Genomic DNA, 21,798 nt, shown 5'->3' with positions numbered 1-21,798 from the left:
TGGGGCTGTTCGCCCTTGCCTTTCAGCCGGGAACTCGTATTTGAATGAACTGATCATCGTCGATTGTGAGGAATTCTGGTGGTGGTTCGCTATCGGGTCACCAGAGGTTTCTTCCTTATGGGGAACAGAACCATTATATTAATATATATTAACGCGCATTTGTTTACTGTAGATCCTTCACTGCTTGCATAGTGGGTAAGTGAACAGTGCAGCAGAGAGAGGACCTTTCCGACACATCTCTTGATCTGTAGTAGAGCTGTACTATTCATAACCTGGATGATTCACAGAGGAAATCCTAGACCAGAAAAATGCTACATCTCTGAGGATGCACCTTTGAAAGAAAAAAAATAAGATGTGCATAACGGATATATAGAAATTCTCGTATGTTTCAGTTGTCCTCTCCAGTGCACATACTGTGGCAGTATGGCATGAAGATGGTTGAGAAATGATGATTCAGCGTCCTTATACACCTGCCAGCTCTTTTACTTCGACTGAAACTTCTCGTGAGACCCCACTGTCCTCCCGATTTCTACCGGGCTTGGCAGAAGCAGTTAGCAGCTAATGCAGCTCCTTAGCAAAGCCAGTTTCCACCTGCAGACAGGCTGCACAGCAGGCCCTCAGGAGCCTACCACAGGGTGACACTTGCCGTGTGACAGAGAGGGAACTTCGGAGCACAAGTGCTGGGACAAGGTGAATCTCAGTTTAGTTTTGCAGCGTAGGGTATTGCAAGCTTGTTTTTCTCTACTGAGAGCTTCCTGAGCTGAAAGCTTCACAATTCTTTACCTCTCCAAAACAGCAGATTCCTAGTCTTTAGCATCCCTGGGCACTTGGGTAAGGCTTGCAAGTTGCTGATAGGGTGATACCGTGAGACATTTTAGCAGGCTGAGAGAGCTGGGGTTGGGGTCTCTCCAGGGAGACCCTTAAAGTAGCCTTCCAGTGCCTAATGGGGCCAGTAAGAAAGCTGGAGAGGGGCTTTTTACAAGGGCAGGTAGTGGTAAGACAAGTGTGAATGGATTTAAACTGACAAGAGCAGAGATCTAGATTAGATATCAGGAAGAAGTGTTTTCCAGTGAGGCACTGGCACGGGTTGCCCAAAGAGGCTGTAGCTGCCCCATCCCTGGCAGTGCTTAAGGCCAGGTTGGATGGGGCTTTAAGCTTGGAACTGGATGATCTTTAAGGTCTCTTCCAACCCAAACCAGTCTGTGATTCTATGATTTTGTATCCCCTCATTCTTCTTTCTGTCCTGTGGTACCAAGTGACAAGACTTGGAAGAGCTGATTCTAAGAGTTAGGTCTCTAACAGTCATCTTTGTTTCTCATCTTTGTTCCCATGCTCCAGGGTCCTAGGGATACAGCTGATATAGGGAGGTGTTTCCTAGGGAGATATAGGGAGGTGTTTCCTGGGGAATCATCTGGAGATTCCTGCCTGTTGCTTCTTTTGCAGTGAGAAAGTGAGGCACACATTAGTGATAAGCCAGGATCTTCCTCCTCCCCCCAAACACATTGTTAAACTTTTAGCTGTGGCTTTTTTCTATGCAACTTTACATTATTAGTGCACTGCAGTTACGGTTCCACAAGAGTTTGGGATCTCCTTTTCCATGAAGGGCAAAACCACAAGCTGATCCTATGACTGTTTATACCCGTAAGCCCATCACAAGTCTGTCTCTGCCCACATACTGCTGTACCAGTTCCCTGTTGCAGTTGGTGTCACACACGCAGGGCTTCTCCACACCCTTTCCACGGTACTCCCTGTGGTTCCCTGCTTTCCAGGCACATGGGGATCAGCAGTTCCTCTAACTGTGCTTCTTGGCTGTCTCCCAGAAACTGCTTTTATTGCTGTTCTTCCGTGCTTACTATTTAGTCAACGTGCTTTATAGGCAGCATGAGACGTGTTTTCTATCAGGCACAGTAAAACAACCTGCTGCTGCCATGAAGGATGGGCCACACCTCCCTCCCACGGTGTCCTTCTGGCATACTCCCTGTTCCTGTCAGCCAGTGAAATGTCAGGAACAGGTCCTATCTGGGAAGGCCATAGGAACCTAATCCCTCCCTCTTGGGTCAGATATAACCAGATGAGCTAAACTGGATGCTGTAATAGCAAGGTATGGCTGTCAATTCTCTAGGTAGCATTTAAAGTCAGTGAACAACTGCAAGGGTTGGATTTCAGAAGTTTTGCGAAGTAAGTGATATTCAGGCCACCAGTGCTGGAAGCAGTTTTTATCCCAGGCACATGGCAGTGCTCTTATAAGGAAATAAGGTCTTGAGTGGCAGCTGGAATTAGTGTATTTAGCAGATACTCAAGCTTAAAATCTACAGGAGTACCTCAGCTGGACAGAATGAATGGACAATGAAAGGGAAAGGCCCAAAAGTGAATTCATTGGTTTTTTTAGGGTCCAGTTTGGTTGAGTTTCAGGGTTTTTTTAGGTTGGGCTTTTTGTTGGTTTGTGTGTGTGTGTGTTTTGTTTGGTTGGTTGGTTTGGGTTAGAGTGTGAGAGGAAGGAGAGTAATTGGACTAAGAAAAAATGGATTTAAATGCAATTTGTGCTGAATAATTTCGGCATAATCTTAACACACACAAGTTCTAGGTGTGAATACCTACCCCGTATATGTGTGTACTAACATGATACTAAATGTTGTTGTTTCATCTGTCTCTAGCAAATATTCAAAACATCATCACAAATTTGTTGCCCTCCCACCCCTCAGGGTTGTTGTCTACCCAGATGTGGCTGCATTGTCAGTATCAATTTACGTAATTTTTCTCAATTCAAAACAAGGCAGTATAAGTGTAAAATGTGTGTACATCCAGTTCCCAAGTAAATATGTTCTGCACCCCAGAGCTTCTGTGTTTCACAAACTCTTCCAAGCCAGGAAAATCTTAAAGGGTAGTAAAAAACGTGAGTGCCGTACTGCTCTTCTCGCATAAGGTAAATCCAAGAATGACTGAAAACTTTTATAAGGATCCCATTTTTCTAGCAATCTCCCTTTCCAGGAGTGGTTCTCTACCTGTTCACATGTTCAGCTACCCTCAAGCAAGGGATAGGCTGTTCTTTCCTCCCTTTATTAGGCTTTTTTAACTACCATTATCTTTTTATCTGAGTTACTTTTCCAGCTGGGTTTTTAACTTAGTTACTGGTTGGTAAACGCTGGTCTTCATAAGTTTGAATAATGACAGATTTTGACAACATTAAACAAAAAAAATTAGATACCTGAAAGTATCACAGAATTCAACCCTCTTGAGTCTGTTTTTTTATTTAATGTCTAGATGAAAATGCTACCTTCTAAGTCTCCGTGCATGTGGCTTGGTCCTTGGGACAAGTGCCAAGACAAGAATTTTAGATGCCTGAAATCATGTGCTCAGCAGGTGTAAATTGTATTCAGGGAGCGTTCACCTTTTCTCTTTAACCCCGAAGGCAGTTTCTCTTCATTAGCAAGGGGAGATGGAGAAAAAGATTATCACCATTGCCTGACTATATGCCAGTGTTATGTATCATAAGAAGAAAATCTGTTCATATGTTCACAAATATGTTTTTTCCTAATCTGTCTTCTGGAAGAAGTCTTTGGGAGGAGCAAGGGGTAAGAATGGCAGGAGACTTGAAATGAAGTGACAGAAACAGAAGCAAAATTTCTCTACAGAGATTTTTTCAAGCAGGACCTGCAGTAGGTCCTCCCATTAGAAAATAACAGTACCTAGTCATGGCCATGATTAAATATTTAGAAGTATTCCCATCTCTGGTTTCTGGTGTCTGGTATCGTTCAGAAATACAACTGTAGTACATCACATGAGATGTACTCAGCCAGTTTGCTGGCTGAGCCAGACTGTATTGCTGGTGTTGAGTCATTTTCCCCCTACCTTGCAACAGATTAAAAAGTCCACGGTGTTTGTGTGCACGTGTATCTGAAAAGAGAAAGAGGCTCATTTTTCTATTAAAACTAATGTGTTACTATCATTATTAAGTCTTATTGTTTGCTGTTATATAAAGGTAACACATCAGGGCTGAGTCACAGAAACAAATGCAAAAAATTGCAGTCTTAAAAGAATAAGGTGACAGGTCACATTCATTGTTGTAGAACAAATGCAATAATTAATTGCCCTCTCCCTGCAGTGGTAGCACAAGCAACTTAACTACTAGAGAGCCAGGCAGTGAAAAGGAGCCATGTGGAGTATCCGTATTCTTCTGGGGCAAACAGCTGAGGTAGGTCTAACAGAGAACATGAATTTCACTGGGAGAGAGAGAGAAGAGAAAGACAGTATCTTATAGAAAGCAAGGCTGCTTGGACTATTTAAGAGTGTTTATTTTCTATTGTTTAAAGATCTTTGTTGTTGCATGAAATATGAAAAACATGATTTATTTTGTCTTCATTTGTGCCAGAGTGAAAGATTATATTCAGAAAATAGAACACAAAAAGCTTTTTGGAATTTGTGCTGTATTTTTTTTTTTCTCTCAGTGACAGGCCAGAATCAGCCCATGTGAAAATACAATTTTATCCAGGTATGTTCTCCATTGAATTGTTTAGGGAAAAGCTTAGAAAACATATTCAAAGACATATACAATCACTTTGAAATCCCTCACCTATATTCCAGTACATAATGAATAGACAGGATTTGGGGCTCTTGTTCCAATGCCTGTTTCACTAGCATTGCTTGCCTGATGGCATTTGTTTGTCACCATTTGAACTGTACATGGGACAAACATTGTCAGGGTGTCCACATGTTCATAAGGAATTTGTGCAGATTGCCAGCAACATAATCAATAGTTGGGTTGGGAAAAGTTATTTTAAATAACCACATATATCATTGTCAGTTTGAGTTTGGTGACCTTTTGTAATCCAAAACTGTTCAGTTGAAAACGAAAGGATATAGGAAAATCCTTAAGTTCCCACATGGCTGATACCTGAAACAAATCAGCATTCCTAGATGTAAATGACTTCCCTTGGTGTCCGAGCCTGTGGATCGGGTATTGTACCCTGGCTTCCTCTTAGCACTATTTTTGACCATGCCAGCCATCCTGCAGCTTCCCCAGAATTTAAGATTGTTGTATCTCATCTGCAGACATATTTTCCCCTGCAGATTTAAATAATTAATTGGGACGTGCCTAGTGGGTCTTGAGATAAACTTAAAAGAGGCAGCAGATATGTGTGACCAAGTGACCTTTTGCTGTCCTGCTCGTCCCTGTGCTCTCACTGTGCTCAAAGGGACGCTGTCAAAATTGCTAGGCCTTAAAACTTTAACCTGCACTGACAAGTTGTTCTACATTATAAGTCTTACCTAAAAGATTACCATGGTTGTTTTGTTTGTTTTGTTTCAACAGTCTTTGCTGAAGGCTCTGCAATATGTATTCATTTGTCCTTTTGGGTAGGTGGATATTTTTAAATGCCTGGCTTATTCCGTGACCTGTTAAAATCAAGTTGATGTGCGTGTACTCCACTCAGTGGAGAACTCACCAGGGATGGTACAGTTTTTCTGCACTCTGGAAGCAGAGACAAGAGCACACTTTGCAAGCCTTTACTGAAGAGGACTTAGAAGCCATTTTGAAAGGCCTGAAGTTATCTTTCATTATGTTGGGGGCCAGTAAGAAGTCTTGGCTAGACTTCTCCAAGTACTATGTATGTGTTAAGCATGAGAAACCGATGATTGGGCAGTTGGTTCTTACAAAGAGGTATGTTATGTTTCAGGCCGGCGTGAATTACTCCTCAGGCATTATTTTTAACAAGATCCTCATTTCATACAGCACACAAAGAGGTCCATCTGAGCAAAGAGTACAGCTGCATTTGTGGCATCACACTTTCTTGGATTTATCTATCAGTATAAGGATTGATGCAACACCAGTTTTAAAGCAGGTGGCTGCACCTGTAACAAATGACATGGGAACATGTGTCCATGTGTGCTAGGGTAGAGAGAATGAGTGATACCCACTCACCCCACCCCAGGTAATCCACACCTGCAATTTTAAGTTGATTTGAGCTGTTTCACCACTGCCTATCTGTCAATCCCTACCTTGTTCCTACTGCAGCCACAGCAGCTGAACTTGGGATGTTTGAGTCCACAGGTGACCCTAAGCTACAGCATCTTCCTCAGAGATACACAGCAGGGTCAACAGCAGACCTGGAGTTCCATGGCTCGGCTCTGCAGCAGCAAAGCCCATGGGAAGGGCCCTGTGTGTCAAGCCTTAGGCAGAAGCATCAAGGTACGAGTCCCTTTAAAGGAGACCCATAATAGAAAAAAATGTATTTGTCCTGTTCTGAGGAATAAAAAGGCCAAAGAAAATCCTTCTTCCTGTAACAAGTTTTGCCTTGTTTCTGGTGAATGTCTGTGGCATCTCCTTAGCTGCCTGAAAGGCTTGAACAAGACCAAACCCTCCCACCCATTCATCAGATACTGGGTAGAAATATACAAAAGTACATTTTAAGCAATCTCACTAAAAAGTAGGTCCCTAGATTCTGTAACCTTATATGAAGTTGGATTCTTGATGCTATTTGAGCCATCTTCTGAACTCCTACAATTACAGATATTTGATGGCTGGCAGCTAGAGACACATTTATTTTTATGAAGTATTTGTATGTAAATTTCAGGTAGTAATTTCACTGGATGGTCCTGCACTGCTCTGCTGTCTTTGCACAGAACATCTCCTTCTGCACTGAGGTTTTTCAGGGAGCATTCTCCTAACCATTGTGATGATTAAGCCAATGATGTCCGAAAGACTGTATCACTGCAACAGGATGCAGGTTCTTAATCAGCTGAACTGATCCTATGAAATTTTCATCAGTTCTGAAGCTCTAGACCACCATTGTCTAATATTACAAGTCTCAATTCTCTCCTTCATTCAGCACTCTCCTACATAGGGTCATTTTAAAAGGGAAGCCAAGTACGAGCCTGTGTCATGAAGTTTGAAAAACAGTTTCCAGAGCATGCTCTAGAGCCACTTTTGAGCTTCTTGAGGCACGTGAGTTGCCAAACTCCTTATGATTTACACAGATCTCTGCAGTATGTCATCCAACATCCACAGATGTTCGTTCCAAGCAGATGCAGGCCATTGTCTCATGGACATGGAAAACTGTTCTCTAAATTATAAACTACAACTGCGAGAATGAGTTTTGTTTCTACCCTGGGAACAAGAGAAGCTTGCTAATAGTGCAAAGTTTGCTACTGTGGCAACAGTCTGCAAAATGATTCCCCAACAAGCAGCAGTTCAGAAGCACAGCATGTTTTGTGAATGACCCTGATCAGCCCAGGAAAGCCGGTCCAAGGACTCTTCTCTCTTACAAATTGCAGCTGGTTCTCACATGGCCATGCAGAGACATCACCGATTCGTCCCTGCCAGCTGACCTTTGCCTGCAGTGCCTTAACTCTCCAGAAAAGAAAGAAATGAGAGAATAGAAGTAGGAGAAGGGGGGAAATAAGTTGGTCAGTGGTTGCTATTACTTCAGCATGACTAACTTTCAGTGACATTAAAATAGTGAATTAGAGTCTTCTCAATATGAATTTTTTTGCTTAACTGCTTTGGGATTTCTGATTCTACACTTGTCTGGGAAAAACAGTTTTTCAAGGCTGACAGATGCAACTGTAAGCAATAGCCTAAACAATAGTTATTATCTGAAGTATTTACTGTGTTTCCTCCTGCCAGTGGAAAGGAAGAAGTTGCAATTAAGCTTAGGGAAGGGAACTGTGGTGCCGTTGTTGTGGGCCCATGTTGTTCTGGGCTGCAGGTGACTGGGAAATACTGTCCCTCGTATTCAACTGGCTGGTGAGCAAATTGCAGTTTTGACTCTCTTTCTAGATGCATTAAGCACACAAGTTTTGATCAGCTTCTGCTTTGTGTGTGCAGGAAAATTTCACCCTTTCCACAAACTGAATGTGTGGTTGGGAAGAGTTCGGTGACTGCCGCAGGACTGGTAAGCAGGCAGGAGACCCCGTAGGGAAGCTTTGGGTGTTAATGTATGTTCACACAGGAACCTGGAACATTATCTGTAGTGCCAGATAGAGACAGGTGTTTACTGAAGAAGAAAACACCTCTTCTGCAATGATTGGTGGTAGGTGGCCATTCTCCCTGAAGTGTATGTTAAGCACAGCTGTGCTTCTCATACATACATTTTAGTGAATGTGAAATGCCTGGGATTCTGTGATTTTATGATGGGTGTATTATGCAGTTTCCTAGGTTTTTTTGATACTCTACAGGAATAAAGTAGATAGACACTGTTCACTTTCTAAGACATTTTTTGGATGATCGATTGAGGTATGCAGGGGGCCTCCACGAATATGTAGAGGGCACGCATTGGTGGTTCAGTGGTAGAATTCTCGCCTGCCACGCGGGAGGCCCGGGTTCGATTCCCGGCCAATGCAGCTTGCTTTTGATTTCTTTTTGTTTGTTTGTTTTTTTCTTCCTTTGGCTTTGTGTTTGGCAGAAAGGCCGCTGCGGCGGGAGCGCTTTCCTTTCGTTTTCCCCGCGGGATTCCCCACCGGGAAGACGCGCCGCCGTTTTCTTCCTTCGGGGAGAAGGGTTGAGAAAAAAAAAAGTAAAGAAGGGAAAAGAAGCGCCTGGAGATGCCGGGGATTGAACCCGGGACCTCACACATGCGAAGCGCGCGCTCTACCACTGAGCTACATCCCCGGCTGTAGGGCGTTTTTTGCCGGGCGCTATCAGAGGTAGGCAGCCTTACTGCCCCTGCCGCCCCCACTCACCCACCCGCCCGTGTTCCCTTTCTTTATGTAGCTGCCTCCGGCGTTTCAGGGCTCTCCCAGCACGGCGCGTGGCCGTGGACTAAAGCGACCAGCCGCGCGGAACGGGGCCCGACAGCTGCACAAGGCCCGTCCTCGCCTGCGGGGGAGTACCTGCCGGAAAAGCCCCTCCCCTCCCCGCAGTCCGCGTTTTAACGTCTGCGCTCCTCCTCTGTCTCTGCCTCTCGGTGCCTGACTAGTATCTGTACCCCAGACTCCCTCCGGGACCCCCGGAGGCTTCAAAGGGACCGGAGCACGCAGCTAGGAGGGAAGACCCTGAAAACCTGCCTAACCTGCCTGCTTCTTCAGTGCATTTTCGTTAATCTCAGATTTTTCTAAGAAATCTAAACTTTCAAACTGCCCAGTAGGAGATTACTTACTGTGACACAAAATGCACCTCTTCTAGGATATTCTTCCCATCTAAGTATGAACTTGGCAGGTGTAGAGGCCTGATACTCAAGGAAAAGCAACCCAGACAGGTTCTCTTGGTTGCATTACTCAGTAAAACCAGCAACTTCCACTAGCTTTATTGGGAGCTACCTGGTCCTGCTCTCCACATTTATTTTCAGAATGTAAGCACAATCTCCCTGAGATGTGCTGCTCTCCCCTCTGGATGCTTCTGTCCCATAACACATAATACTATGGTGTGTTTGATGTCCACTCTTAGAAGAAGGCGCCACAAGCAGCTGTATCTGTTTCAGGGGACCTAAGGCAAGGAGGACCCTTCACCATTGAGCATAGTTCCTTTTATGTACCCCGTCTAAACATTCATAACCTCAGTGACTCATGGATTTCCATCCTGTCAGGAAGCAGCATTTAACAGCCTGGCTTTCTTCAAAACAGATTTTTAGCAGCAGCTTTTGAGGAGTTACTGAATTTGATTTTCATAATTAACACAACACACAACCTGTTTGATTTGTCTGTTAAGACAAAGCACAGAATAGCAGTAGCTCTTAACGAGGCTGAGCCAAGGGTGCAGAGTAGGTTAATACCAACCACAGCAATAAAAACACAAAGCAATTTAAAACCTTCTCTTCCTTTTTTTCCCTCTTTTTGTTTACCTTTCTGTAGACCTCAGAATAGTAGAAAATGAATAATACAGATATTACTATGCCTTTATGGCTTTCTCAGCTGTGATGGACAGTCAGTCCAATTGTGAAACTTCCCATGTGGAAGGTGGATCAAGGCAGAGCACATTCAAGCTGCTGAGAAGAGCAGCTATGAAAGCATATCACCAAGTATTTAATTACTATCCCCATGAAACCAATACAAGAGCTTATGTGCTGCCTATATTAAAGTGAAACAACGCTTCCATTGCAGCTAGATCTAAATATCCCCTGGACCATCACCTACCTAATACAGAATAAATTGAATTATTCAAGCAAGACTCAACTGGTGGATGCTACGGGAGAAAATAAGATGGCTCACAGTGAGCTGTAAAGTAAAAAGTGACCCACAGATGGCTATAAATCTACTCAATTATAAGGCCAAGCCTACCAGAAGTGCACATTCTTTGAACTTGAGGAAAAGAAATTGACCCGTTTTGGTTCTGGACAGTGGCAATACAGCTCCCAGTGCCGCCACATGCACATCTCATGATCCTTCAGCTGTCGCCCACAGCTGAGGTCTTGCCCAGATGCCTAGAGGCAGCTCCGGTTCCAGGAAACACTCTTCTCTTGTGCCCAGCAGTTTTCAGTGCTACGGGATGCAGGGCACAAGTTGGACATTCAGCTTTCTCCAGAGCTCCCTCTGAAGACTACATTCACCTCTTTGTGTTTGGGTTTCTCTGCTGACATCAGGGAAAAACAATGTCACTGTTATCTGGCAGCTCCTCCGCATTCCTTGGTGGGATTAACTCATTCCTGGTACCTCAAACCTCAGGTCTTTCAGGGAGGCCTGCCTCGTCCCCAGGGTGTTTTCATTGAATCTGCTCATGTTTTCGCATTTTTCATCGATTCTCGTTAGATAAATGCTTAAACTCACTCTGTATTTTCCACAGGAATTTTTCTCCAAGCTAATGGATTTCTGAAGTCTAGCCTGAAAAGAGTTCTGTTTCAAAGCAACCTCATGTACGCACCACATACTGATCACAGTGATATTCTGAACAGACATATAGGCATTTCTACATTTCTTTCTGTTACAGGTTTCTAACACTGAACTTCTTCCCAGGATTAAATGTTTGCACTCAAAATTCCATCTTAAAATAGGCACTCTTATTCAGTAAAATACAGCAGCAAAGCATAGCAGTATAAACCAAACATGAGGAGTATTCATTTCCTGAATGCAGCCCAGCCGCAGGCATTCACTGCCCTGCACCATCCCAAATTCCTCTGCCTGAACAAGGTCTCTGCTCCCCTGGGAGCATTTTCCTTCCCCCTGTCACAGCTGCTACAAGGCTGGACCAGGCCTGTGGCAATGGCATCAGCCATTTAGAAATAAACAACTAAAGTTGTTTTTCTTCCATCACACAATCGTATCATCCATTTGTTTGAAGTATCCAAATGAAGCAGTGCAAAATATTCACGAATCTCTTACATCATTTCTACTTCATTTAGTGTTCCTATCCTGCACCAAAACCACATTCCTGCTGGAGGTTAGCAAAACTGTAAAATGACAAATTTCAGAGATTATGAACAACACACTAGCTACTTATTCATGCCACTTAGCAAACAATTTTAATTAATAAATGTAGTAGAAAAACCAAACAAATAAACAAACAAGGACAAAGTTGTGATTTGCAAAGTTAAACAACTAAAAGAATTGCCAACGTTGCATTTACTGACTGGTTTTTACCTACTGCCACTAATGAGGAAATACAGTGCTCAGAGTAAGCTTTGGCAAGTTCTGCGTGTGTGTTACCCTGAACTTGAATGAAGTGACAAGCTTCAGTCCTCCAAGTACAAATTGTTTTTTCTTCTGTGCTTTTCCATCTTTGATTTTTACCGAATTAACTCCCTTGTTTGCTGTAGTGAAATGGAGGAGTAAGGCGAGGAAGTCTTCCATTAGTTCCAAGTCATCATGGGCTAAGTGTTTAGCTGGTTTTTTGTGGTTCCCAGTGAGAACATCACGAGAACATCCCCAAACTATAGGTTACAAATCAGCCCATATTAAAGAATTACAAAAATTAGAGTTAAAAAAAGGAGATAAAAAGGCAGAAAACAGGATTAATATACTGAACCGGGAGATTCATTAGGGTTGCAGACAGATAAGTAAATTATAGCCCTGAAGAAATTATTTGACTGGCAAATTAATTACGCAGTATTACAATGGTTTTCTCAGCCAAATTTAGCCCTCAGGAAGCAGGTAGGAGTCTGCATGACTTAATAAAAGAAGCCTCAACTGGTCTTCAGATTAATCAGAGATGAAAATTAACATTTCAGGATTTGAGGGAAATAGGAGGGTTTTTTTAAAACTCAGAAAGATGGAATATAGCACGATTGTACAAGTTTGCATAGGGTTTAAGGCCATTGAGACAGCAAAATGCTCCTGCCTTTCCACAGGCCTTTAGTTTACAGACTGACCTGCAAAGCCATGGTAGAGGCTGATCTGGAAATGAACACAGCAGTCTTGTTAGGACAGATCATTCCACAGGACACTTTATAATTGTTCAAGGAATGCCTGATTAAAATTTTCTGCAAAATATTGTACCACAGCCCTGCAAACATACATTATTGTTATTACTTTTTTTTATTGCTACTACTATTATTATTTCCTGACTTACTCTCTCAGCCTTTTCCCATGCTTGCAGTTCTCCCTGTCCCTGCATGCAGAAATATAATAGACAAGAATTTTTACTATTATTTTTCAGTTTGCTTGCTAAGTGTCGTACTTTTAAGGAAGAGATATCTTCAGCCCTCTCATGAAACAAATGTTCTTTGTTGTTGCTGGAAAACCTTTGGAAATACATTTGGAAATTGAAACACATCACCTTCTAGTGATAAGTATCATATGACATGCTCATTAACCCAGTCTGACCCATAATGTCATTACAAATATTAAGTAAGTTTTTTTTCTGATGGCTTGAAATTGCACAACAAGAAGGCAAGGCTCATACGCATCATCTTAAACCAAGAGTAATTCTTACTTCAAATCACAACAGTGTTTCAGCTTCCAGTGCTCCATTTTCTCCAGGGGAATCTCTTGCTTCTCTGTTCTTCATGTCCTTCAGGTTACTTCAGGAATCCAAAACATAAATGCTCTTTCAGACAAAAGGAAGATGTAAGTCTTTTGGAAATAAATAATTTTGAGATACTGTGGGTCTCTTCATCCCTTCTGCTAGCTAGGGGCAAGCTATCTCTAGCATGGCTGAAGAACCACAGAACTGGCATTTGTCCTTGGCAATTTGGATACCTTCCCTTGCACTGGTCTTAATGTTGTGCCATTAGCAATTACATGGCCACACTTTGCTTTCCACCCAAGCCACATGCCAATCATCGTGCTAACTGCAAGTAATTGGTTGTGCTAAATGGTGCCAATGTGGGTGGGAAGCAGAAGAGGGGTGGACCATCGCCCCCTGCTGCTCAGCTCGATAGGAAGAGAACCCCAGGTTGGGATCAGGTCAGCCCAAACAGGCAGCACCCCAATTGTTCTAATATACTACTACTAATAATAATGATGATGAAATGGGAAATACCAAAAAAGAGAGAGAAAAAACGAAAGCCAAAAGTGATATGCAATACAATTGCTCATCACTCCCTGACCAATATCCAGCCTATGATCCAGGTAAGCTCTACTGAGCAACACTTTAAACACGGTGTCTTGTCAGCATTGTTCTCAGACTAAAGCGGAAACACAGCACTGCACCAGCTACTAGGAAGAAAATTAACTCTATCCCAGCCGAAACCAGGACAACACCTCTGCAGACCAGGGCCCTGCTATACTCTGCATGCTTTTGCCTCAGAAATCATGAACGTTCTTATAGAAAACCAAATTTTTCCACTTTTCTGATCTGGGTAGGAAACTGGACTTCTTCACCCAGGCTTATAGAGAAAGAAAACCAAAATGGAGGTTACTACTAATAGCTCTATCAAAAAAAACCATTGGACTTCATTTTTGTTACTAGGCTGCTTTTGAGCTGATAGGAAACTGGAAGCTTTACATTTTATCTCATCTCAGTAATACTATAATTATTGAATAATAATAATAACAATAGTAATAATTCAGTAATTATTGTATATACTTACATTTTATAAAAATACTAGAACAACTGCTTTATTCCTCTGCACCACTGCAAGCAGATTAACACAGTTACTTTCTTAGAAGAGCATCTAGAACACAACTATCACATCTGGCATGGTTCTGCTGCCAGGCAGCCATGTTACAGCAAATGAGCCTAAAAAAATATGTGACAAAGCATCACATGCCAAAGGACAACAGGAGTTTGTTGTTAATTAAAAAACTGAGCAAAGTGAAAGTTTCGCTGCAAATGGACATCAGGAACATGAAAAAAACCCAGGACAGGAGTTTATTGCTGTTACTCAAGTGAACGTATTCCTCTAAGGGATATACTGCATGGAGTCTCAGGTTCACCTTGTGGAAGAGAAACCAGTACATGTCATGGTAACCTTTTCAGTGGAGCTTGATGTTAAACTTTCTATTCTGTTATGATGCTAAGACTGAGAAAGAAGAGATTACTCAGAACCAGAAAGTAGCAATGGAAAAAAACCCACAGAGAAACAGGGGAAAAAAGCCCCATTGAATTCTGTGACTGAAGAGTATTTTTTACTTTAGATTTGACTTAGGTAATGTAGGAACAGTCCATAGTGGTTGAAAAAAGCAGGATCCTGAACCACAGTATCTTGTACTGCAGCCTTGAAACTCAGGCACTAGTTAAATAAAGGGATTTAGGAAGGATTTAGGCACATAGTACATTTCTGCAAAAAAGGTTTGAGATTTTGCAGTGCCGGGCATTTTAACCTCAGGTTTTGGGGTGCAGGGAGAGCTTCTGGTCAGCCTTTCTGGTGCCTTGGCGGTGCTTCTGTTCACAGAGCCCGAGCCACCTCCTCTGCATATGGCACCTTAAACACCCGTGACTTGGGAGACCCAGGTTCTGCTTCTGTTCTTCCTCAGAGGGTTGGCAACATCAGCTTAGCAACTGCAAACAGCAGGCACTGAAAGCCCTGGCATGAGTGGGCAATGGGGAGTGAGCACCGTGCTTCAGCTCCTCGCCAGCAATGGCACAGTGACATGGGTTAGAGCTGTATTTGGGAATGCCGTCAAAACATTGGCAGAAGTGATTTGCCTATTCTGTAAGACTGGTTAATTATATTTTGCTTGTTAATCTTACGGCAGACTTTCACCCTTGTTTTACCTTCCCAGACTTACGTGATTTGGATGCCACTCAGAATGAAACATGTTATTAGTAACAGCATTTAACTGAGGCCTCAAGCTGAAGGTATTTCCCAAGTTTTCCTCCAATTCCATCATCCCAGTATGGATGGATTTATTGGTAGGGAAAGGGGGTGGACCTGCCCCTTCTACCTTCTTAATATACTGACAAGATTTAAAACCCCCCGTTCTCTCTCACACCCCCATAATTGTTTGTTGTGCCCTTTCCCTGACCACTGTTCCACCCACCCCTGCCAGCTCTCCTGAGAACTGGCTCTTCTCTGCTGTCTGCATTTTGCTCCATGACATGAACCATGCCAGTAAACATCTTGTAAGACAGGGCTGGAGTTCTGTTGAGTTTGCATTTTCAATATAACAGCACATCAGGCTAATTCCTGCTCTTTTCCTCACTGAATAAGTTTCCCAAATCCAGTTGTTAACCTGCTGCGAGGTGCAGTGTGTTTGACAGTGAAACGAAAGCATAGCTTTACTGCTTCAGAAGCTACTTTCTTGGTCGTGTTTGCCAATGAGGTTCGCATCAGTTTAGATTTTCCTAAATGCTGGCCTAGTTTCCTGTGAGCTTCTGATGTCAAAGTATCTTTATGTAAGGCTGAATGGTAATTAGACACACCACAGACACAGGTTGAATAGGATCTTCATACAGCAGAGAGAATAGATTCTGACAAAGCCATTATATGACCATTGTTTAAGGTAAATGAGGAAGGCTGAAATGACATTTATTAAAAAAATAGACTAAACTTTTTATTTCTTTAAAAATCCTCAATAAACTGACGCCAAAGTCTCATGGAACAGGGAATTTGGCCAAACTGGTTCTTGTCCCTTTACGTAGAAGTTACCATTGACTCCAAAGAAACACATCCACAATACATCCACATCTCATTATCAGTATCAATATCAGTATCAAGTCTGGGCTAATTTAATATGGATTTGATGATATAAAAATTGACTTAGTTTTCCAATGGTGTCCTGTGCTGGAATGTTGTGAACTGGTCGAAGGAGGTGATCCTGCCCCTTTATTCTGCTCTCGTGAGACCTCACTTGAAGTATTGTGTGCAGTTCTGGTGTCCTCAGCATAAAAAGGACATGGATCTGTTGGAACAAGTCCAGAGGAGGGCCACAAGAATGATCAGGGCACTGGAGCACCTCCCATATGAAGATCGGCTGAGAAAGTTGGGGCTGTTCATCCTGGAGAAGAGAAGGCTGCGTGGAGACCTCATAGCAGCCTTCCAGTATCTGAAGGGGGCCTACAGGGATGCTGGGGGTGGACTCTTCATTAGGGACTGTAGTGGTAGGACAAGGGGTAATGGGTTAAAACTTAAACAGGGGAAGTTTAGATTGGATATAAGGAGGAAATTCTTTCCTGTTAGGGTGGTGAGGCACTGGAATAGGTTGTCCAGGGAGGTTGTGAATTCTTCATCCCTGGCAATGTTCAAGGCTAGATTGGACGAGGCCTTGGGTAATATGGTTTAGGGCGAGGTGTCCCTGCCCGTGGCAGGGGGGTTGGAACTTGATGATCTTAAGGTCCTTTCCAACCCTAACTATTCTATGATTCTAAGATTCTATATTTCTTCTTGCTTATCACATCAATATGGACTAATTTTGTTGGCTTTCATATTGAACAATCTGAAGAATATACAATCCAGTTTTGATTTCTCTGATGATATGTCTTATTATTAAAGCTCTCTCATCCAAAAACTAATGTATTTTTATGTACTCATAATATTATTTTTTACCTCAGTTTTAATTGTTTTTTTCATGTTGAAGAACCAGATCCCATTCAGTCAAAATTGGAAAAAAAACCCCAACCCAATATTTTTCTCCATTCTGTGTGCAGGCTTAGCTACAGTTTCAGTATTTTTATTTCTGTCTCAAATCAGTGTTCATTACTTACTGTGTTTCAAATGTTTCAAAAACAACTATGTGATTCATTGTGCCTTATTACTTGCCTGTTTCTCCATGATTATTTCATGGACTGGACATGGAAAGCAGGTACTTTGCATACCACTGGGTGTCCGTAAGTGCTACGTCTGCACCACATTCCAGCAGAGCCTTGCTGAAATCAGTGGTGTGCTGTGGGAAGGGCAAGAGTGGCCAAAGCTTTGACACCCTCCTCACAAGCTACAGAGATGTGGAAAATGCAGTCCTCACTGTATTTTTGAGGCTGTGCTTTCTGCTGTGATCCCTGTAGGATCTAGCGAGCCTGCACAGCAGACACAGTGGTTGTGCACAGCACACGAGCTGATGATATGTTCACTTCCATGCACACGAACCCTGTAGTAAGTGCTTATGTTAACAACTTGAAGTTCACATGCATGAGCTGTAGACGCCAGTGCAGCAGATGTTGCTATGCAGCTTGCTGTGCCAAGGAGCTGCTTACTGCACGACATGTGCCCAGCTCTAACTGGTATTTACTCCCCACAAAAATGCTCCTTTTTGTTTGCTCTTGATTCTTGCAAGATGTCTGTAGCCACTCTGGGAACTGCAGCAGCTGCAGTGCCAGGTCCTCCCCAAGGCGCACCTCCAGAGGTGGCAGGAGGCTGTGAAGGCCAGGAAGTCCAAAGGAGGGAGAGGGTGCCCCTTGCTCAGCCAGCCTGACCCTGTGCTGGTCCCCACCAACCTAGGGCTCCAAAAAGTATTGAAGGACGAAGACCCTTGGGCACAAAACTTACCTGCACCTCAGGGTGTGGGCCAGGACCTATCTGGAAGAGGAGGCAGTGAAGCGAGCACAGCATGAGCCTGAGCAGACACACTGGAACCAGGAGACCATGAAGAAAAGCCACCAACATCAATGCTGCCATGGGTAGGGTGACCAAAGCACCCCTGAAAGGCCAGAACAGCAAGTCAAAAATGATACCTGGGAGCCCTGGCACAGCACAGGCTGCAGCTGTGCTCCCCACTGCAGATGCAGCTAGGTTGCAGCTCCAGAGCAAGCCCTGCAGAAGAGCCGGGTCCACAGAGAAGCAAAGCACACATCTTAGGGAAAGTAAAACTAAGGCTCAGCCGATACTCTACTGCAGTGTTTTAAAAAGGATAATTAAAAAATGGTCTTAATAATTTTGGTAAATCATTTTCAGCTTAGACTTCCCTTTTCAAAGCACTGGAAATAATTAACTTTTAAAAACATAACTCCTTCATACTCTGTATTAAAGTCAGGCATTTTGAAAAGCAAAATGGTATTTTAATAAGTATTCTTGTAATTACGAACACCATTCTCTACACAAGTCCTGTTTTCAATTAACATCCTCCATTAATGGGTTTATTCTCCCTCCCATTTACCTCTAATGACAGCAGCCATCACATACATGATGAGTTTTGCAAATTCACAACTATCATGATTGTTTTTCCTTAATTTTACCACTATTTTCTGAAGCCTGCAGTACAGTATGAGCCTCTTACCATGAGGTAACTGGAATTCTCATGAGATTTTTTTCTGAACTTGTTTTCTGGCATTCACACTAACTGCTCGACACCTGACATAGAACTGGCTATCGAGGAAAGTCATGGTCATCTGCACGGCTGGGCAAATGCACGATGCTGGTAAGTCTATTTCTGGTGGTTGTCCCACAGCACGCCCAGGCTCCACCTCAGTGGCTGTCACACGCCCGCTGGTACTGTCAGTACCTTCAGCAGTGAAAAAAAGCCTTCAACAGCCCTCATGCCAAAACGAGGCAGTGTTTTGTAACTCAGACTTAGCTCAGAGCAATGAATGCAAAATACAACTTGGTCACCCCTAGAAACCGAGAGTGAGTTTTGCAAAACCATGCCTTCACTGGGGTTGTCTGAGCAAAGAGCAAGATGAAAACTGGACATCCCTGTGGAAAGCACCTTGCCCCAAGCCAGATCCCAGGGGAGGGGGACCCAGCTACTGACACAGGGTACCCTGGCAGAGCCAGCCCTGGACAGCCTGGAGCTGGGGAGTTCTGCTTCTGTGGCTATTTCAACCCAGGCTACACTGCCATGGAGGAGGAGTCTGGCGCTGCTGGGGCTGGCACACACAGATCTCCCATTCAGCAGTTGTGAGCACAATGGTTTTCAAAGATATTGTGTAAAATACTCAAAATATCTCTATTTTGGGATACTTCGAGGCTTACAGCCTCAATGAAAAATTAGTTCCTGAAGACTGGAGCAAAGGGGCAGGATAAGGCCCTGAAGCACTGCCCATTAGCCCTTGAGCACTGTGCCTGGAACCACATTCAGTGAGGCCATCGGCACTTCTGCCCACCTCCCTTGAAACCACAGGCTGTGCATCCACTGCTTTAGAACCCTGTTGTGTTTGTACACAACTGTTTCATCAAGCAAGGCTGCACAAGCAACCTCAGCGGTGGTGAATTCACCAGGCTAAACACGTGCTGCTTCTGGCAGTGACTCCATCTCAGAGTAAATTTTTTGAGAGGTCTTCAGTAAACTGCTTCTAGGTGGGGATTACAGAAATAGACTCGTGGTAACTTGGTCAGACCAGACATTCCTCCAGCATTATGTTTCATATCTGTGAGGCTTTGTGCAAGCAACCACAATGCAGGATGAATGACAACAAGGCTATGGTATCCTGAGAAACACCCTCTCTCGCACAGGTGGTTTTGGCACCTGTGAGACAAAGCTCCTGATACCATTGAGCAACCCCCTGCTGTTGTTATGAGGCTCCACTAATGAAAAACATTTCTGGGAATAATACTTGGTTTGTGCTGAGTGCCTTTCCTGGCTCCCGCTCTGAGCAGCGCTAGCCCCAGACAGATCTGGAGGCATTTCTGGAGGCACTGATCGCCCCCTTGCACAACGCACTCTGGATGGTGTTCACCTGAGATGGGGCCAGCAACACTTCCTGGTGCAGCCAGCTGCTGGAGAGGGTCATGCTGGCAGCAAAACAACTGGGAATTTTTGGTTTCCCACAGTCAAATATGGCACCATCTTCCTGAGAATGTATTTCTGAGGACTGTATGAGGGGGAAGGATCCCAGATGGGTCTAGAAAATCCCTCCCAAAATAAGAAGGTATTTCACTTAAAACAACAAAAAGGGTTTCACTTACAGAAAGTAGGTAATTAAACCAGTTTTCTCTGTGTTTTGTCAGTTAATTACCAAAATGTGGGAAAATAATGCTGTTCATGCTATTTTAGAGTGATTGTGGCATAAATATATCACTTGAGTGTCATTTTTGGGGTGTTTCCAGAGGTGACAGAACAGCCTGGAGCCAAACCCTGAAACAATCCCCAAAGCAGCCGGGTGACGGCTTGCGCAGACCCCGGCTGCCTCTGCCATCATCACAGACAGCTGCCAGCCATCGGGATGCTCTGCATTGCCTTCACCATCCTAGTTTCTCATGCATTGCTAACATGGACTGCACTCTTTGGAGGTGTGGGCGGCAAACAGCAAGAGGACTTGGAAATCATGGCTTGGGGCTCTCATGCTTTTAAATACAGAGAGATTTCTTTTACTCCAGGCAGTCCCGGTGAGTGTCCTGATAGCGCTCCCCACAGAGCCAGCCCTTCCTGCTGCAATGCAATCCTGATTTATTCACAGTCAGATGTGCCTACCCAGTACCTCCGGCCCCCAGTAAGCTGCTGAATGTGGAGCAGCGCCATGCTTCCATATGTGCATTCTAGGGGGAAAAAGTATGATTACATTTAGATATTCTACTGGAAGAACTGGGTTGCTGTAGCTCTGTTTGTTCACTGTCCCTTCCCTGGCCTGCTCATCAGGCAGCTGCTGCCTTGTCCAAATCCTTGTGCCAGCCCAGTGACAGCACAGGGGCCCATGCTGATTGTGGCACCATCTTAGGCTTGTTTTGCCGTTGTTCTAGCCTGGCTGGCATCCCTGTCCAATAACAACACCTCAGAAGAGAACAGCAAATGAGAAGCTGTAACAGTCCCTGCAGTGTCATTACTACTTTTGGCATTTCCAAACAATTTAGGAAAACAGTTAAAAATCCTATCTATGTCTATGTCGTAGTATGGATGTGGAGGTGGGGTATATGTTTAAGTAATATTGATGTGTGGTTTATCTTAGAATCATGGAATTAACAGAATGGTTTGGGTTGGAAGGGAGCTTAAAAACCTTCTAGTTCCATGCCTCTGCCAAAGCCAGGGACACCTATTACACCAGCTTGCTCAAATCCCTGTCCAACCTGGCCTTGAGCACTGCCAGGGATGGGGCACCCACACCTTCTCTGGGCAACCTGTGCCAGTGCCTCATCACCTTCACAGTGCTAAAATCTCCCCTCTGTCAGTTTAAAGCCATTTCTCTTTGTCCTATCCCTACCTGCCCTTGTAAACAGTCCCTCTCCAGCCTTCTTGTTGGCTCCTTTAGGCACTGGAAGCTGCTCTAAGGTCTCCCTGGAGCCTTCTCTTCTCCAGGCTGAACAACCCCAGCTCTCTCAGCCTGTCTCCGTAGAAGAGGTGCTCCAGCCCTCGAGCAACTCCGTGGCCTTCTCTGTAGAGAAACTTCACAAGGTATTTAAAACAATCCGTTTTCTAGGCTCGGTTCCATCCAGGGGACGCTCAGCTGACACCAAAGCCCGGAGGTGCACAGCAGCGAGAGGTGCAGGGTCCTCAAATGGGAGCAAGCTAATTCCACTTTTGCAGCAGCGTCTCCAGCGCAGCACAGTGCCGGCGAGTCCAGCCCGGTGTCGGGGGGGGTGTGGAAAAACCCGAAACAAACGAAAAAAATCCGGATACCCCCCCCCCTCCCCTCCCGCCAGCCCCGAACCGATCGGGGAGCGCTGACCGCGGCGGGGTAGGCGGGGG

General features: G+C 44.0%; 1 long non-coding RNA gene and 2 other non-coding genes across 4 annotated transcripts; 2 read left to right on the top strand and 1 right to left on the bottom strand.

Moving 5' to 3' along the window:
• The first annotated feature begins 75 nt into the window (after nucleotides 1-75).
• On the top strand, nucleotides 76-6,254 carry LOC133217929 (uncharacterized). Of its 2 annotated transcripts, XR_009727010.1 has the most exons (5): nucleotides 76-199; nucleotides 3,551-3,656; nucleotides 4,103-4,196; nucleotides 4,446-4,489; nucleotides 6,011-6,254. It is a non-coding gene; the product is annotated as an uncharacterized LOC133217929 (long non-coding RNA). The 2 variants fall into 2 exon arrangements; XR_009727009.1 differs by lacking the exon at nucleotides 76-199 and having other exon boundaries at nucleotides 2,506-3,656.
• Nucleotides 6,255-8,266: 2,012 nt separating this feature from the next.
• Nucleotides 8,267-8,337, top strand: TRNAG-GCC (transfer RNA glycine (anticodon GCC)). Its single transcript has one exon. It is a non-coding gene; the product is annotated as a tRNA-Gly (tRNA).
• Nucleotides 8,338-8,533: 196 nt separating this feature from the next.
• TRNAA-CGC (transfer RNA alanine (anticodon CGC)) lies at nucleotides 8,534-8,605 on the bottom strand. Its single transcript has one exon. It is a non-coding gene; the product is annotated as a tRNA-Ala (tRNA).
• Nucleotides 8,606-21,798: the final 13,193 nt, after the last annotated feature.

This window comes from Neopsephotus bourkii, unplaced genomic scaffold (assembly GCF_033783945.1).
Source record: "Neopsephotus bourkii isolate Nb327-2 ecotype Australia unplaced genomic scaffold, CSIRO-AGI_Nbou_v1 NB_1181, whole genome shotgun sequence".
Classification (NCBI taxonomy): Eukaryota; Metazoa; Chordata; class Aves; order Psittaciformes; family Psittacidae; genus Neopsephotus; species Neopsephotus bourkii.
This window is presented reverse-complemented; position numbering and strand designations above follow the sequence as displayed.